Source organism: Rhinatrema bivittatum, chromosome 2, assembly GCF_901001135.1.
Source record: "Rhinatrema bivittatum chromosome 2, aRhiBiv1.1, whole genome shotgun sequence".
Taxonomy (NCBI): domain Eukaryota; kingdom Metazoa; phylum Chordata; class Amphibia; order Gymnophiona; family Rhinatrematidae; genus Rhinatrema; species Rhinatrema bivittatum.
In genome coordinates this window covers 586,107,601-586,126,285 of record NC_042616.1, presented here as the reverse complement: position 1 = coordinate 586,126,285, position 18,685 = coordinate 586,107,601, and positions in this window count along the sequence as shown.

The following is an 18,685-nucleotide window of genomic DNA, read 5'->3' as shown; positions in this document are numbered from 1 at the left end:
ATGGTTCCCTAGACTCTGCTCTACTGACCGACTCCAGGGGAGGGGGGGGCGGGGACCAGAAGTGACCCATACTGTTCCCTGGGTTTATAAAAAGGGAAAATTAAGCTCTGGCTGAGACTAGAGAGAACCACTAACTCAAAGTATCACAGCTCCAGATGGAATCCTGTTATTCCTTGTGGAGCCAGGGCTGGTACAAGGGTATTAGTAATCATAGGTGAACTTTCAGCCTTGCACACATTCCTGAACCCACCCTTCCTACAAATAATTTAAAAATATGCATTTATTGTAACAGATTTTATATGTTCACTTACATCATATATATTATTTACATGCAGTGCTATGGTACCAAACAGAAAAAGACACATGCAGTCATATAGTATTAGGACTATTGTAAAGCATGTCGGCCTTCAGAAAGTTTTAAGTATACCGAATTTCAATATAGTAAATCTCCCATACAAGAACAGCAATAAATAGCAGCACTCAAACAGTAACAATCCTACTTATTGTTGCGCGTCCCGGCCGCGTGGGTGCCGCAACCAGGCCTGCTCACCTCGCGCTGCCCTCAACTAGCTCCGGTCTCGCCACTGCTGCCAGCTGCTGCTGTCCCCGTCATTCACCATGGCCCTCTCTGGCTTCCTCCACGCCGCAGGCCTCGCAGCGGAGTTCCCGTTCAGGCTCCGCGTCTTCGGCCGCCTCGGCCATGGCCCTAGATGCGCGCGCGGCCGACGTGCTTCCATTTAAAAGGCGAAGCACGGGAACACCAATGGGGGCGCAGCTTGATGACATCACTTGAAAGCCCTATATATAGCGAGGCCCTGTCCCCAGGCCCTCACCTTGGCAATCGGGTTGATACCGTGGTGTAGTAAGCTTGCCTAATCCTGTTCCAAGTGTCTCCTTGTTCCAGTGTTTCCTTGTTCCAGCATCTCCATGTGTTCCTGTATCCTTACTCAGGTAGTACTTCCTCAGACTGATCTCTGGTGCTGACCTCTGCCTGCCTGACCATTCTCTTTGTCTGCTGCCTGGAACCTACCCTCACTTGCCTTGACTACGCTTAGACTGACCTTTGTATTTGACCCCTGCTTTGGCTGACCACTTCTGGACTGATACTCTGACTCTAACCCTTGCACTTCACTCGGACACTCTCTTCTGGCCTACTGTGGCTACCAGACTAACCTGCTTGGAATCCACCCGCGGCCTTCACCTGACTAGATCTGCAGGCACTGCCAGTCTCACCCGGAAAACCTTCCTGAACTGTTACCTCCCTTAGGTCTCCGGAGCTTCCAGTTTGGGTCCAATCCATCTTCTCTGTATCAGCTGCACACCCTTGTTCATGGTAGGCACACCCTTCCACTACCTATCCGGGAGACCATCTGAGGCCCACCTAAATCCAGGCGGTACGGGTACCCAAGGGCTCAACCTGCGGAAACCCTGGACTGTTATTGGTGAAGCTCCAGCTAGCCTCTGTCTTTATTTATTTATTTATTTATTTGAGTTTTTCTATACCGGCATTCACGGAGATTCGTATCATGTCGGTTTACATAAAACAGGGGTGATCAATACATTATAAACGTGTATAAATATAACATGAGTATACATTTTATATATTTACAAATTATAACAAGTTATAACAGTGCGCAGAAAAAATCAGTTACAATAAAACAAGGATGGTTCTAACTGGGAAAAGAAGAAGAATAAGACGATAGAAATTTAACAAGAATAAGAACGTGTAGTGTTTGGTATGTCTCCTCATGTGCTCCACCTCCTGGTGGCAGGTGCTCTCTGGATCCGACCAGAGGGCCATACCAATCCTGCACTAGGCCAAGGGTCCACCTCCAGCGCAACACTTATGAAAAAGAAACACTGCAAATATTACACTAGGCCCTAAAATAGCAATACATGGGATATTAGGAAAACAGAACAAGCCAAGCTGTTACAGATCCCTACACAGAAACTACATGCTAGCAGAATACCTCACTTGAGCTACACATGCAGAACACTGACACTCACCAAATACAGAATAAAAAGACAATAAATTATAACTAGAAACATGCAGACAAAAACTGAATTTGAAACCATAAGAAGACAGACTCTATGTAGTGCAACAATGGAAAAACAGAAACATCACTATTCCTCATTAAACGTCAAATAATAAAAGCAAGATTTATAAACCATCAATCATAATAGTGAAACCATACAAATAAAAAGAATAAATATGTCAAAGCAGTTGATGAACAGAACATCCAATGATTATGTAACATTATTTTTTAATATAACATTGTTTTTGTTTTTAATTTTCCATACATCAATAAAATATTTCAAAACAGCAGAAACATCAAATAAAACCAAATAATTAAAACTAAGGCTAAAAAAAATCCCCTGCTCTCCATATCTGGAAACTTTAGACTCCAGTCACTCAGAGATTGTCATGGATTAGTCAGGGATAGGTGGTATGCACAAACTTTCTAACACATTCTAACATACATGTGCATTCTTACACAAACTCCCTTATATTCTCTCACACATGCATGCTGACTGGCTCACATACATGTACACTGACTCGCTTTTGCTCATACACATGTTCACTGGTTTAATAGTCCTCTTTCTCACACATATGCTCACTGGCAACTCATTCTCCCTCATGCACATGCTCACTGGCTTACTCACTCTCGCTCACACATATGCTCTGGAAAGCACAGCAAACCTGACTGTATTTTGTAGTGCAACAATGGAAAAACAGAAGCATCATCATTCCTCATAAACCATTAAGCAATCAAGTCAGAGATATAAAACATCATTCATAATATTAAATCCGTACTAATAAAAATAAGAACATAAGAAAATGCCATACTGGGTCAGACCAAGGGTCTATCAAGCCCAGCATCCTGTTTCCAACAGTGGCCAATCCAGGCCATAAGAACCTGGCAAGTACCCAAAAACTAAGTCTATTCCATGTTACCATTGCTAATGGCAGTGGCTATTCTCTAAGTGAACTTATAATAATAAATATGTGAAGCAGGCAACAGCCAATGAACATCCAAAAATTAGAAGGACTCAAATTTTTTCTAATATCTAATACTGTAATTCCCTTATGATTGGCCTTCCATATATCAACATCAAGCCTTTACAGATTCTTCAAAACGCTGCAGCAAGAATTTTAACTGGAAAAAAAAAGAATGATCACATTACCCCTATATTATCTTCACTACACTGGCTCCCTATTAAATCACAAATTGATTATAAGATTTTAATAATTATACACAAATTAATTCATTCCGATCACCACAAACAAACAAGCTTAAAAATCACGTTACAGAACAACAACAGGAATCTTTGATCAAATAATACCTCTCGTCTAATAATTCCACCCATCAAAGATGCTCATCTTTCAACAACAAGAAATAGAGCTTTCTCCATAGCCTGTCCTAAAAAATGGAACTCCTTACCACCTTATTTAAGAACTCAAACAAATATCAAAACTTTCAAAAAAGATCTAAAGACTTTTCTTTTTCATAAAGTCTACGTTAATGATTATTTATTTCAACAATCTAATTTTAACCAAGACTACCAACCATACTCATGCAAAAGAGATAATGAAATATCGTCTGGCAGTGACCATCATAATAGCAATATGAACTTATAATTAACAACACTAGAAGACCATCCCGAATATGTTTAAATACCAATACTGTTACCACTATCCTTTTCCCTTCTTTTCCTTATGCTCCGTTTTTCACCACCAACCTCTCCCCGATCCCTTCTTCTTTTCCACTATTAATTTATGCATCAATGTTTTTAATGGTTTATTCTCTGTTTGATTTTTGTAAACCATTATGATGGCTGAACCAAATGACGGTATATAAAACTGAACAAATAAATAAATAATATTTCCCAACAGCAAATATTTCAAAGAATAGACACATGAAATAACATCCCAAAATTTAAAATAGGATTAAAAATCTCTAGCTCTCCATACCTGAGATCTTTTCATTTCCAGTCACCCACAGATTGTTGTATATTGGGGGGGAGAGCCTGTGTGTGTGACATGCTGTCACACACACAGGCTCTCTCACTCTCACAGACACCTCTATGGGGTAACAGAATGGGTGGACCCTGCTATAACTAGGGGAGAAGGATGAGATTCAGGAGGAGTCGAGAGGAGAGTTTGAGGAGAGAAAAGGCCTTTTGGAGTGGGTCCCTATCCTTTGGGTGAAACCTACCACTTCACCAATGACATCCTTGAGTAAAGACCTGCCCTTGCGTTTTCTGCCAGGTTAAGTGCTAACATGGAGAGATCAAGAGAAATTAATAAGGATTTGGACTGTGTTAACCAATAGTTGCCTGAGTTAGTCTGGAGCTCTGAAGAAAGATTGCCCCCTTGTACCCAGAGACCAGGTAACTGAGCCCTGTTAGTAATCTTCCAAAATCAGTGAAGGGCTGCAGGGACAGTGGGCTCAGGATATTTGAACAGTCAATAAGATATCCTATCTACGGTGAGGGAAGTTTGTTTACCCCTTCTCTTATGCGGAGTGATTTAATGCCTTCCCTTCTGGGAGGCTCAGAAGAAGAAATCGCACAAATAAAAGATGGAGGAGCATCAGGTGCAGGTTACGTCACTAAATAAGTAAAGTAAATTTTGAACACCCAGTCCTGTTTCCTGCACTTATTGTCCTGATCGGCCTCAGAATTACACTAACCAGCTGCCACCAGAAATGAAGTCACCTCACCGTCTGGGCCACAATCATCTGTTTTCCCCCATAGAAAAAACTCACCCCTGGGGTAATACAAGTGGAGGGGACCTGTGGCAAAGGAAAACTAGCTCTGAACAAATCTAAATTTTTTGTGCCCTTAGAGGAAATGTCCCCAGAAGAAAAGGGTTACAGAGCTGCGGCAGGATGCTTTCTGCCACAATCCGCAGGTCTGCCGCATGTGGTCTGCCACAGCCCCACATATCTCTTTTCGGGCCGCAGCAGCCCCTCTTCTTTTCTTTGGATGGGAAGTAACTAGCCCACTGGGGGAAGCCCAATCTCCCGATAGGCCAATCCGCCCCTGGTTCCATTCCTGTTCTATGTCTTCCTTGGCAAGTCTCTCTCCCATTAACAGGGCTAGTGTACTGTCTCTTTAACAAGGCCTGTTCTCTGTCTGCTTCAGGTACTGGAGTCCTTTTTCTGACACTTTGCCCAATAATTTCTTAGAATACAGATCCTTGCTATATCTTAGGACCGCTTTTTTGGCTAAGTCTTCCCTAGATATGCTACTTTGCCCTTTCCCAGAGCTGCTGTTCTCGGTGATCCACAAACCCGGCCTGTCTGTTTCCCCAGCAGCGCCCCTACCAGATGACATGGGGAGAAACCTACAACCAATAGCTGGAGATGTGCTGCAGCAGAAGACCCCTCCAGGTCCCGTATAATAGGACCTAATGGGGGTTGCGGGTTCTTTAGATACTGGGGTAAATGACCCGGGCACTCCAGATTCAATGCAGTTAGTAACTTAGTACCCCTGTGCCTGAGCAGTTGACCTAGGATACACTACGCATGCTGAAACTTTCAACTTTACTCTTTGTCAAAGGAAAAGAGACATAAATGCAATGGGATTCAAAACAACAGCAGAATAATGCCCCACAGTACAGACAGGAACAGCAATTTTATGAATTTATTTATTTGGCAAAAGCAGGATGTCACTTTTGATAACAATGGCAACCCCAGAAACTGTAAAAGGCATTCAAGCAGCCCCAAACCTCCAGTGTAATATGCTAGAAATAAAAATGGTTTCCCCAATCCTGGTAATGCGTGCACAAGGAAAAAAAAAAAAAAGCATGGCAGGGCCCTGGAGTTCCTGAATAAATCAAGTGTCTGCACAAGGCTGCTGTGGCTGGTTGATATGGACCCTCCCATGAAAATGGGTTTAGTTCAAAATGCATGCTTGTTTGAGCAGGCAGCCACTGTATTTACAGCACAGAGAGTTTTTCTGGATTGAAATTTCCCTATAGATTGTCCCTCCTGTAGTATTTGTAAGAGTAGGACAAAACTCCTAGCACAATACACTCTGGGGCGGATTTTCAGAGCCCTGCTCGCGTAAATCCGCCCAAAACCGGGCGGATTTACGCGAGCAGGGCCCTGCGCGCCGGGAAGCCTATTTTACATAGGCCTCCCGGCGCGCGCAGAGCCCCGGGACTCGCGTAAGTCCCGGGGTTCTCCGAGGGGGGCGTGTCGGGGGCGGGCCCGGTCGTCGCGGCGTTTCGGGGGCGTGTCGGCAGCGTTTTGGGGGCGGGTATGGAGGCGTGGCTACGGCCCGGGGCGGTCCGGGAGCGTGGCCGCGCCCTCCGTACCCGCCCCCAGGTCGCGGCCCGGCACGCAGGAGGCCCGCTGGCGCGGGGGATTTACGCCTCCCTCTGGGAGGCGTAAATCCCCCGACAAAGGTAAGGGGGGGGTTTAGACAGGGCCGGGCGGGTGGGTTAGGTAGGGGAAGGGAGGGGAAGGTGAGGGGAGGGCAAAGGAAAGTTCCCTCCAAGGCCGCTCCGATTTCGGAGCGGCCTTGGAAGGAATGGGGGTAGGCTGCGCGGCTCGGCGCGGCTCGGCTATACAAAATCCATAGCCTTGCGCGCGCCGATCCAGGTTTTTAGCAGATACGCGCGGCTCCGCGCGTATCTACTAAAATCCAGCGTACTTTTGTTTGCGCCTGGAGCGCAAACAAAAGTAGGCTATTCGCGCGCCTTTTAAAATCCGCCCCTCTGTGTAACATCCCCCAAAGGAATACACCTTTAGGGAACAAACTCTGGTTCTCATTAGAGTTAAAATTTAGATTGTTTTGTTGGTTGTTTACTTATCTCTGTTGGCTCCTTCAGCAAAGGAATAACACCCCCCTCTACAGAAAATGCAGCCAGTGTTTCCTGATGTAGGGAAGGACAGCAAGGGAATTTATTCCCAGCAAAACCCTGTCCCCTGTTGAGATCTTCTTTCCCTTTCACTGGTGCTCAGCAATGCTCCTCTTGGTTTTTGTTTGCATGGGATTCATACAATAGCCAGATCCTGGTCTCCTTTCACTGCCAGCTCCCTGTTCCTTCTGTTCTTTCCTTTCAGCAAAAGCCCTTGTCTCTCCTTTTCCTCTCTCCCCATTGGTCAGAACCCTCCTTGCTTCCCGGGTAGTTCTGAGGCTCCCATTCGTCCAATACACTTCCTGCAACATCAAAGCTAGGCTGTCCTCAGGAGGGGGAGAGGGAAGCTTTGAAAAGCAGTGAACATTTATTTTGCATTCACTGTCAGTTCTCTGCAGGTTTTCCTGCTATAAATCCTTTTTATCTCAGTAAAGGGCTGTCATAGTTGGATATTTTCCCTGCGTGGAACTTAAAAGCAGCTTGTCAATATTAAGTCACTTAAAATCCTTATGCTGCTCAATCCAGAGTCATATGCACGCTCATGGGGACAGATACCCTTGTCACATTGTTGCTTCCTGGCATTGCAAGACAATATATTGACAACAGGGTAAATTCTGTTACCATGGTTATCCAGTCTGCTTTTGTGGCTAAAAGTTGCTCCATTCTAAAGACTCGAACATTGTCTTGGAAACAAACCAGCACCCTCCCCTAAGACATAACACCTTTTAAGCAACCTGAGCATGACATGTTTTTTGGGGTTCTGGAACCCAGAAGGCTACAACTCTCAGAAACTATATCAATGCTGGCGGGTTAGTTTTGCTCATCCAGCAAGGCCTCAGGGGCATACACAGCTGGATGTTTGGACAAGAGCTTCATTAGATTTTTGAGCACTTGCTTCACTAGTTTTGGTAGCTGTTTAAATTAATAGAAAGTTTGATGGTAAGATATGGAAGGTAGAAAAGCCCAGGTAGAGAAACTGAAGAGGAAGAAAACAGAAACTGACTTGAGTGAGGAGCAATATCTTACAAGTGATCAGAACATAAGAACATAAGAAATTGCCATGCTGGGTCAGACCAAGGGTCCATCAAGCCCAGTATCCTGTTTCCAACAGAGGCCAAACCAGGCCACAAGAACCTGGCAATTACCCAAACACTAAGAAGATCCCAGACTTCTACCAGATTTCTACCATTGTAAATTTGGATATATCCATAGGCCAATTTTAAAATGAGTGCACATGAGCCCATACATGTGCATATTGGCGTGTGAGCCGAGATATGCTGGAATTTTAATCATATGCACACTTGTATGCATATGATTTAAAATATACCTACATGATATAAGTATGCTCCTAATTTTAAGAGGTCAGTCAAGTAAACCTACTTCCTGTATCTGCCACAGGACTTTACTGTTTTAACGTGCATATTTAAGGGATTTTAAAACATACTTGTGCAAGGCACATTCCCAGCTTTTCAAATTAGTCCACTGATTTGCCTGCCCATCAATAACAAGCTCTCCTGGACCCCTCTCGTTTTTCATCTTGCATGCCCCCCAATTGATCTGGATCACTCACCCTGTCCTTTAAACCCTAAAGCTAGACATCTGCAAACTTGCTCCTCGTCAGGAGCAGCAGTACAGTTCTGCAGCTAACAAGTCCATGAGCTCTGCAGACTCCCTTTTAAAATATGTCCCCACCCTGGCACATCCATGCCCCATCCCTTTTTTGCCCCATTATGTTTGGCACGCTCATGGGTACATACACGATTATATTTCGTTTTTTAAAATCCATGCTGCTCACTTGTTGCTCATATATGCATGTGTGTGGGCATTTTTGAGCGAGCAATGCTTTTAAAATTGACCTGTAGATCCTTAGTATAGATCAGAAGAAATGGTTAGGATAGGCTAATTGGTCTTTATCTGCCATCATCTACGTTGTTACTATGTTCTGAATTCACATCAAATCAAGTTCTCTCTTTAAAAAAATGTAAAAGATCACTTCAGACCCTCTGCAGAACACTTTTGCAGAATGCTGAACTTCAAGTAAAGAACAATCTGCAATTTTTCAATTGATAAGGAATACAGAAGGCAAAAGATCAAATTGGCTCTCATGAGCCATCAGTTTCCTGAATAGCAGGTTAATTTAAGGTAAAGTAATAGTTATAGAAAATAAGGAAACTTGGTTACAGTTTGGCATTGAAGTAATAGTAATGATAGCGATATTGTATCCACTAAAGCATTAGTATGGGTCAAGAAAAAAGGAAAGCTTAATATTTGTTTTCTTTTGTCAGACAAACAATAAAGGTTTAATACACATGTTATAGGTATTAGGTATTTTTATTGTGTGAGAATTGTGAAAGATTTCTTAGGGTATGGGTCTAGTGAGCTGTTATTTTTGTTTGATAGAGTTAGCTATAATAACTAAAATACAAACAATAAGGAAATAATGAAGTTATAGTGAAAGAATTCCTACAGGAAAATCATACAGAAAGAAGAGAGCACCCTTGATCCTTCAAGTCAAGAGGGCTAATGAAAGACTGCAAGGGAGGGCCAACAAGCTCAAGACTATGCAGAACAGAATCATCAGTGGAATAACACATAACGAGAGCGCACAAACCTGAGTGATCCTTCATTAAATAATTAATTCTAATCAGAATTATTTCTGTATTTTAGTTTTTCTTAGAAATTACTAAGTTACAAAGAGAATATAAGGGTTTTTTTTTTTTAGTTATATTAATGTACTAAGAAATCTGTCATATAGTGAATTGTGAAGAAATGAAAGTAATAACGTTTTTGATTCTTCTCAGAGGAACGAGTTGATAAAGAGTTGCAGAACAATAAAAGTCTTTTAAAACTCATGTTTAATTGGTTTTGTAAAGCCTTGTAGAGTTACATATTCATCTTATTTTTAAAACAACATTTGTAATAATTATAAGTAAAGTATTAATTATCAAACATTGCAGCAATTTAAGAAAATATAATAATAAAAAAAATGATTCCATCCTTTGTCCCTTACTATTGTCATTTACACCAGCTGAAGGTAGGATTGTAGTAAGAAGTAGGCTTACTTCAGAATCTTAGTGAAAAGTACTAGACATTTCTTGATAATTACATCCATTAACTTTTCTTTTTGGACATCAGTGAAGGAGAAACCAAATTAAGAAAGGTGTTTTAAATTATAACAAATAGCAAAATCACAGGACCAGATCAGGACTTCCCTCATTATATTATTCTAAGCTTAAAGAAGCCTTTAGTAGACTCAGACCTCTGCATTAATTTCTGCAGGTGTTCAAGGAAATCAATTTTCTCAAGGTAATAGGAATGAGCATGGAAATAAAATTTGGTTTGGCTAGTAGGGATGTGAATCGTTTTTTGACGATTTAAAATATCGTCCGATATATTTTAAATCGTCAAAAATCGTTAGGGCCACGATACAATACCAATTCCCCCGATTTATTGTCAAAAAATCGTAAATCGGGGGAAGGGGGAGGGCAGGAAAACCGGCACACTAAAACACCCTAAAACCCACCCCCAACTCTTTAAATTAAATCCCCCACCCTCCCGAACCCCCCCCCCCCAAATGCCTTAAATTACCTGGGGGTCCAGCGGCACACTAAAACACGGCACACTAAAACTCCCTAAAACTCACCCCGACCCTTTAAATTAAATCCCCCACCCTCCCGAACCCCCCCCCCCAAATGCCTTAAATTACCTGGGGGTCCGTAGCGGCGGTCCATAGCTTAAATTACCTCCGTAGCCTTAAATTACCTCTGTAGCGGTGGTCCGTAGCTAAATCGGGGGAAGGGGGAGAGCAGGAAAACCGGCACACCAAATCGTGTAGTCTTCAGCCGGCGCCATTTTGCAAAATGGCCGCCGCAAAATGGCGGCGACCATAGACCAAAACGATTTGACGCAGGAGGTCGTTCCGGACCCCCGCTGGACTTTTGGCAAGTCTTGTGGGGGTCAGGAGGCCCCCCCAAGCTGGCCAAAAGTTCCTGGGGGTCCAGCGGGGGTCCGGGAGCGATTTCCTGCCGCGAATCGTTTTCCGTATGGAAAATGGCACCGGCAGGAGATCGACTGCAGGAGGTCGTTCAGCGGGGGTCCGGAACCCTCGCTGAACGACCTCCTGCAGTCGATCTCCTGCCGGCGCCATTTTCCGTACGGAAAACGATTTGCGGCAGGAAATCGCTCCCGGACCCCCGCTGGACCCCCAGGAACTTTTGGCCAGCTTGGGGGGGCCTCCTGACCCCCACAAGACTTGCCAAAAGTCCAGCGGGGGTCCGGAATGACCTCCTGCGTCGAATCGTTTTGGTCAATGGCCGCCGCCATTTTGCGGCGGCCATTTTGCAAAATGGCGCCGGCTGAAGACTACACGATTTGGTGTGCTGGATTTCCTGCTCTCCCCCTTCCCCCGATTTAGCTACGGACCGCCGCTACGGAGGTAATTTAAGCTACGGACCGCCGCTACGGACCCCCAGGTAATTTAAGGCATTTGGGGGGGGGGTTCGGGAGGGTGGGGGATTTAATTTAAAGGGTCGGGGTGGGTTTTAGGGGGTTTTAGTGTGCCGTGTTTTAGTGTGCCGCTGGACCCCCAGGTAATTTAAGGCATTTGGGGGGGGGGGGTTCGGGAGGGTGGGGGATTTAATTTAAAGGGTCGGGGATGGGTTTTAGGGGGTTTTAGTGTGCCAGCTCACGATTTTAACGATTTTCACGATACTTTACACACCCAAACGGCAACAATACGATTCCCTCCCCCTCCCAGCCGAAATCGATCGTTAAGACGATCGAAGACACGATTCACATCTCTATTGGCTAGTTCATTTGGTTCAGTGATTCATTTTGTTCTGTTTTGAGTCAAATAATATATTTGTTTGTTTGTGTCATTTGAGTATTTGTTTCCCATTAAAATCAGTTGGGGAAGCAATGGATAATATTTTGGGCTTATAAATTATGCTTTTTTTAAATCCCAAATTAGTGAAATTTGCAAGCAGATATCAGCAGCAGAGGGACGTTTGTGCTACTGCTTGTTCTGTTTTGTCTTTTGGTGGCTTTGAGCTGTTCATGCCCCTGCTGTTGGTGCCATTTACCATTCTTTAGAATTCTTGGGGTATTCAGCTGCTTTTCATGGCATCATTTGCCCTTCTTTAGGTATCTTGAGGTCTTCATGTCACTTTTTTTTTTTGTGCCCTTGTCCCAGATTTGATGCCTTGGGGTATTCATGTCATCGTTGTTGGTTCTCTTTCCACCTCTCACAGAACCTTGGGGTGTTCATGCCATTGTTGTTGGTGCCCTTTAACCCCCTTTTGGTGCCACTCTTTGTACTACTCCACCTCTTTCATGGTGTCTTGGGCTATTCTTGTTTCTCTCTGTGCCTCTTTGCTTGACTCTGGAGTGAAGCAAAGTGGCACAGAGAGAAACAGTCCTTCATTACCCCTCTTGACTTGAAGGATCAAGGGTGTTCTCTTCATTCTGTATGATTTTCCTCTAGGAATTCTTTCACTATAACTTCATTATTTCCTTATTGTTTGTATTTTAGTTATTATAGCTAACTCTGGAGTGAAGCAAAGTGGCACAGAGAGAAACAAGAATAGCCCAAGACACCATGAAAGAGGTGGAGTAGAACAAAGAGTGGAACCAAAAGGGGGTTAAAGGGCACCAACAACAATGACATGAATACCCCAAGGCAACAAATCAGGGACAAAGGGCACAAAAAAGTGGCATGAAGACCTCAAGATACCTAAAGAAGGGCAAATGATGCCATGAAAAGCGGCTGAATACCCCAAGAATTCTAAAGAATGGTAAATGGCACAAACAGCAGGGGCATGAACAGCTCAAAGCCACCAAAAGAGGATCAAAACAGAACAATCAGTAGCACAAACATCCCAAGTCATGCCAAGATACTGAGGGGGCAAAGTAGCCCATATAGGGGCATGATCACCCCAAGACACTGTGAGGGGGACAAAGTAGCACCAGCAGTGAGTAATTTCCTCACAAGGGGAATTGTGTGAGGTGCAAAACAACATGAACAGCGAGTAGAAACCAGATGAAACTCTGGAAGAGTTCTGTAGCAATCCTGTAGTAGATTCCTTACAACACCAAGAGGGGAAGGGGCAAGGGGATCTGATTGATTTGCCCTCTACTGTTCTTTTCTCATGCTTGTAGTATGTGTGTGTGTGTGTGGTGGTGTCAGTCCCACAAATTTAACCAACTTATTCAGTTTAGGGATTTGATCTGAATCAGAGCAATCCTCCACATTGTTATTAAGATCCATTGCTTCTATGAGTGACTTGCTTGGCTGGAAGAAGGGAAAAGAGAGTGCTGGCTAGAATTGGGCTGGTGAAGAGTTCTGGGGTCAGGCTGGAGGGAGCAAAGAATGCTGGGGTGGGGAGTCAAGATATTGCTGGGGTTAGATTGCAGGGGAGACTGCTGGGGTTGGGCTGGGGTCAAAAGTGGATAAAGAGTGATGCGGGCAATTCCACTTGTTTGTCCCCTGCAAAATCTTGATATTTGACATTATCAGATTGAAAGAGAGTTTTGCTCAAGTTTTATTCTCTTGCTCTGGATTCATTCAGGACATTCAATGGAGAACTTTTCATCTTGCTTGCTCAGCAGATAAATGACCATAAGAATATAAAATATGTGATGCTGGGTAAGACCAAAGTCCATTGAGCCCAGCATTCTGTCTTTGACAGTGTCCAGTCTGGCTCACAAATACCCAGAAGATCCCAAAAATGGATTTATTTCTTGCTGGAATTGGTCTGGGGAGGAAGGAGAGAGAGTTCTTGATTCAGGCTTGAAGTAAACAAGAGTGCCAGGGTCAAGAGAGAGCTGGGCTGGGGAAGAGTGCTTGGGGAGGGCTTCTTTACCCATCATTTTTGATGAGCAATGCCAGTTGCTTTGGTCCATGCAAATGCTTGGCATTTGATATGGTCAGCAAGAGAGAATTTTGCACAAGGTTTATTCTTCTACTCTGGACTCATCCAAAAATTCAATGATATGCTTTTCATCTTGCTTGCTCAGCACATACATGACCATAAGAACATAAGATGTTATGCTGGGACAGATCAAGGCTCATCAAGCCCAGAATCCTGTCTGTAATGGTGAACAGTCTGGTTACAAGTACCCAGCACTCAGGAAGAATCCAGAAAGTAGATTTATTTCTTGCTAGGGTCAAGAGAATTCTGAGGTTGGGATTGGGTGGAAAGTCAAGCTGGTGGAGATAGAGAGTTATGGGGGCAAGAGAGTGCAAAGGTTGAGCTGAAAGGGACAGAGAATGCTAGAGCCAAGATAGTGCAGGGGTTGGGCTAAGGTCAGAGAGTGGGGAAAGAGCGCTGGGAGAGAACCAATTTTTTTAATGTTCCTTATATAATTATATGATAATTGTAAAGCCTGTTGCTCAGTTCTGTTCTCTGTAAACCGACGAGATGTTCCCAACGTTCGTCGGTATATAAAAGCTATTAAATAAATAAAATAAATAAATTCTTTGTCCATCACAATTTTTTTAAAGTAATCAATAACCTCCACACTAAGGGGTGGGGGAAGCAAGTGGCCAAAAAAGGGATTTTGTTACTCCAAAACTTAGAGTGAGAGGTAAAGCAGCAAGCTAGGAATTTTTAAGTACTGCAGTACACAGACACACACAGCAGCCACTCTTGTTAGAACAAGAACCCACACACAGTAGCATCAACATCCCCAGGAACTGAGAGAGGGATGAGGCAGGAAGCACAGTGGTTTACACCCTAAAATACAGATTGAGAATGGAGGCAAGAAAAAGAGTGACATCAATGTAATAAGACACAGAGTACAGAAAAGGGTTGCAAATACAGTGGAATAAGCACTCCAAGTCATTGCGAGAAGGGTAAAGAGAAACAACAACAGTGACATGATGAGCCCAGGTCACCAAAAGAGCAGATATGCAGCACTAACAGTGGCATCAATATCCCAAGGCACAACGAGAGAGGAAAAATGGTACCAGCACTGTCTCAAAGACACCATGAGAGGGCCAAGAGTAGGCTGAGCAATAACAGTGGCAAAACACTGAAAAGCACAGAACCAGGAGGGAGGCAGGGACGGGGGAGAACTTTTCTTTTTTTGTTTTTTCGTTATTAGCATTTTTCATTTTGGGAACAAAACATCCCCAGTATAAACAAAAGAGACGCGGTGGGAGGACCATGCAAAGTCAGAAGAGTGGTGCTGCAAATGATCAAGGCACTGAACCAAGGAAGAAGTACAACAAAGGATCAGACCAGGTCTCAAGAATGGTACAACAAAACAACAAGATGTGGAAACCAGGAGAGAGGTACAGATCCGCACAGAATTACATGCTGATACATTGATTGAATATTGTCGGGTACACTGGATTCTGAGAGGACTACAGATTTTAAAAGAACATAGGCTACATATAGTCAGAAGAATCTGTCAATCAATGGAATTCCATCCTTAACAAATGCAGTTTTGATTTGATGATTCTGGTCATAAAGACAGCTCAAACTAATGTGGAGACATTGAGAGTAGAAACTGAAGAAACCTCAACCCAGTTACATCTGAATCAGACGCATGTTGTATCAACAGCCAATCCCTATGTAAAAATCTTGCCTGTAAGAAGGCTTTTCTAATGCATGATTTCAGGTAACCCTGAGTGTGAATATAAAAGAGCCACTTGTTCCTTAAAATTGTCCAAGTCAGTACAAATACTTCAAAGAGAAAAGAACTGGCTGACAAGTAAGTTCTTCTAAAGCAGGGGTGGGCACTTCCGGTCCTCGAGGGCCACAAACCAGTCTGGTTTTCAGGATATCCCTAATGAATATGCATGAGAGAGATTTGCATGCACTCTGCTTCAGTTGTATGCAAATCTATGTCATGCATATTCATTAGGATATCCTAAAACCTCGACAGGTTTGTGGCCCTCGAGGACTGGAATTGCCCACCCCTGTTCTAAAGGCTCAGTGGATGTGCGCTATCATAATGAAGATATGAGTTTGTATCCGTCTTATTTTCTGAAGAGAGTGGTCTGAAAACCTGATGGAGTCTTGATAATGATCAAATCCAAAAAAGAGATGTTTGTTGCATGTACAGTAGCCATAAACTTCAGATGTGGGTCCCGATCATTGATCCAAAGTAAGAACTGGTCAAGTTCTTCCCAGGTATCCCCTCCCTCCCCCCCCCAGCACAAAAATATCATCTATGAATAGGGACCTAACACCATCTGAGAAACTTTGTTTGTTCACAAAGGCTGCCATCATTTCTTTCAGGATGGATACATACAGTAGTATTCTATGGGATGGGTTGCCGTCTGCCCCATATACTCTTATATTTTGAATCCCTTAATATCTATGTGTTCCCTATAGTGGGGGCAGTTCAAGTGTTTGGGGTGGACTCCCACTTATTTGACAATGGCATTTAGTTAGTGACAATCATAAATAGTCACCAAGGATTGTGTTATGTCAAATTTTTATATGGCTTAGAAGCAATATCAACTGGGTTGTGGTGGTTTAAGCTGAAGCTCAAGTTAGCCAAGACAGAGTTACTAGTATGGGTGAGTAGATATAAGAGGGAGCAGACCATTTATCTTGTGTCATTGTTTGAAATTCAAGGAAGTAAACCATAGTTTGGGACTATACCTGTATGAAGATATCCTGTGTGCATTTATATTTCTACAATATATTCGGAAGTTACAAGCATTTTTGGACTAGAGACCAGTTGCTTATGGCCCATGCACTAGTTCTAGGGAAAAGTCATTATTGCAACAGCCTTTATCAAGGATTCTCATAACCCCATGGTACATTTGATGGAAGGAAAGAAAAGTTTGCGCCATATCATCCCCTTTCTCTGGACCTGGCACTGGTTCTTAGTAAAGCAGAAAATCCAATTTAAAATCATTGCTTTAATCTTTACTTGCCTTCATCCGTCTAAAGCATCATATTTAGAAGAGCTGCTCTCATATTATGACTGACAGAGATCAATATAATCTCCCCAACAAGCTTTATTGGTGGTCCCAGCATTCTCAGAGGTATGATTAACTTATATCAGAACATCTGAACTCTCATGTCTTGGCCTAATTCTGTGGAACTCTGTTCCATTGGAAGTTTGGTTAGAACTGAATTATCTAACATTATATAAGAAGATCAAGAACTGGTTAATGCTACATCTTTACACAAGACGTAGGGGGACATTGTGGATATGGGTGTTATTCAGGGTTATAGTGAAAGAAAATTCTTGTGTTTGAGGTTTTATTTTGGACTGAGGGGTAAGTTTGATAGGGGATGGAGGGTTGTATAGGGAAGGTAGGGGTTGATAAAGTGGGCTTTGGGATGGGAGATAGGGTTGGGAGGTTGGGTGAGGTTTTTAACTGACTGGTGTGTAGGAAGTGTAGGAAGGGAGGTATGTGATTAGTGTGTTTTAATGTTGATTAATGTATTTGACGAGGACTGGGGTTTTAATTCTGCATATTGTATGTTGTATAAAAATGTGTTAACCTGGTTTTATTGTAACATACACTTGGATTTATGATTTGTAGTGAGTAATGAAACTTTATTTATAAATAAATAAATGCATAAATATATAATGGAGTCAATATTGCATTCTGCTTCTCAGAGACCAGCCAGACCCAAATTCTTCATTATGTGATCATTATTGGCCTAGCCACTGCTGTTCAGTCTCCTGCGGCTGACCTCTTCAAACTCAGAATCATATTTTTACAATTTGGCTGATTCTTTCAAATAACTATTCACCACAATCTCCTTTCCAAACTCTAAATGGGTGAATGAAACTTCTGATAATGAGGGTGCAGTTCAAGCAATTGCAATCCAGCTGCCATTTCCGGTTGTCACTAAATAGCCCCAAAATCACAATGTAAAATATGTTTGTCTTGTATCGTAAAGGGGAAAATTTTTATGCCAATGCAAAGTGGCCCAAAAACACTTGTACAGTACAATTGCTTAATACATCAGCCCCAAAATACTTTTATACCAAAGCAAATAGACATGCTTATTGTCATTTTGTAGCCTGCTTGTGGATCTGCTTTGCTGCTTGCGTTCTTTTTAAGTTACTTCTGTTGTTCACCTTCAATAGCTGAAATTAATGCAGCTCGCATTTGGCTCTAAAATTACAGGTGTGACAAAGTACTAAAACTGAAGGCTGGCATGAAACAGCAAAGATCTGTGATTATCATGAATTTCCTTGTCATCGATAAAGGTCCCATGAATATCCTGTTACTGTTTCCTCTGGCAATTTAACTAAAGAACAGGCAGTGAATGCATTGCTGCAACTGATAATTTGGGCTCTTGCTACAAGTTCAGCAGGCCAGAAATCAGCCGTGCAGAGCCAGTTGTCTTCAGACACATTGCTGGCTAAGGCCTTGTCTAAGGCAGGAATTAAGACATCTAAAATAGCTGTCAGGATTCTGGAATCCAGAGAGAGAGAGAAAGACAGAGAGTATTCATGAGTTCCATACTGCAGTCTGACAAAGGCAAGCTTCCGGTGGTAATCGACTTGCCAGTTCTGGATGTTGCCATGGTCACCGGTGCAGAACAGTACCATACAGCATGAGGTAGATTAGGGAAAACGTTGATTCTTTTCCTTTTTAATGTTATATTGTACACCCTGACTGCCTAATCAATCACTTCCTTGAGTAGCTTAGCTGAAGAGGTGTGTTCTTATTATAGCTCTGCTATAGTTAGATCGCAGTTGGCGAGTTTGTTATCCAGTTTTTCAGATTGAGTTGCCTTGCATCACGGCATGCTGTGCAACGTTCTCATCGGGATGGAAATGATTTTCTAAAGCGGACTGATTTTGCATATGTTTCATTAATACATAGGTTCA